This window comes from Austrofundulus limnaeus, unplaced genomic scaffold (assembly GCF_001266775.1).
Source record: "Austrofundulus limnaeus strain Quisiro unplaced genomic scaffold, Austrofundulus_limnaeus-1.0 Scaffold152, whole genome shotgun sequence".
Taxonomy (NCBI): Eukaryota; Metazoa; Chordata; class Actinopteri; order Cyprinodontiformes; family Rivulidae; genus Austrofundulus; species Austrofundulus limnaeus.
This window is the reverse complement of record NW_013952554.1, coordinates 27,459-27,971: the sequence shown is the minus strand read 5'-3', so window position 1 is coordinate 27,971 and position 513 is coordinate 27,459.

Below are 513 nucleotides of genomic sequence, written 5' to 3'. Positions count from 1 at the left end.
GACCCGACCCACAAAGCAGGAAGCCGACATAAGGGAGACCGGCGCCAAAGAACCCGCGAGGGACCCCAAGCACGCAGCCCCAGAGACACCCACGCCGGAAGGGCCGCCCACCCACCCCCCAAAGAGAACCACCGGAGAGAACCGGAAGAGCCCCACCAGCGACCACACACAGCAACCCTGGGGCCAGCAGCGACGAACTCACAGGCCCCGCCAGTACCCATTGCGCCAGAGTGGATCCAGGAATGGACACAGAGGCCCGGGCCCGCAGGGCACACACCCGCTCCCCCAGGCCAAGGCCCGACAGGGCCAGAGGGACCCAAGCCCCACCGGGCAGCCACCGGGCCGAGCCGGCACACGCCCAAGCACCCAGCCCTGGACAACGAGAGCCACCAGTGCACCGACGGGCAAAGGCACAACCCACCAGAGGACAGCACGGCAGGGGAGTACTGGGCCCTCAAATGATCCCGAAGAAGGGGCCACCCAAGTCCCAGCCTGACAAAAATACAAGCACAC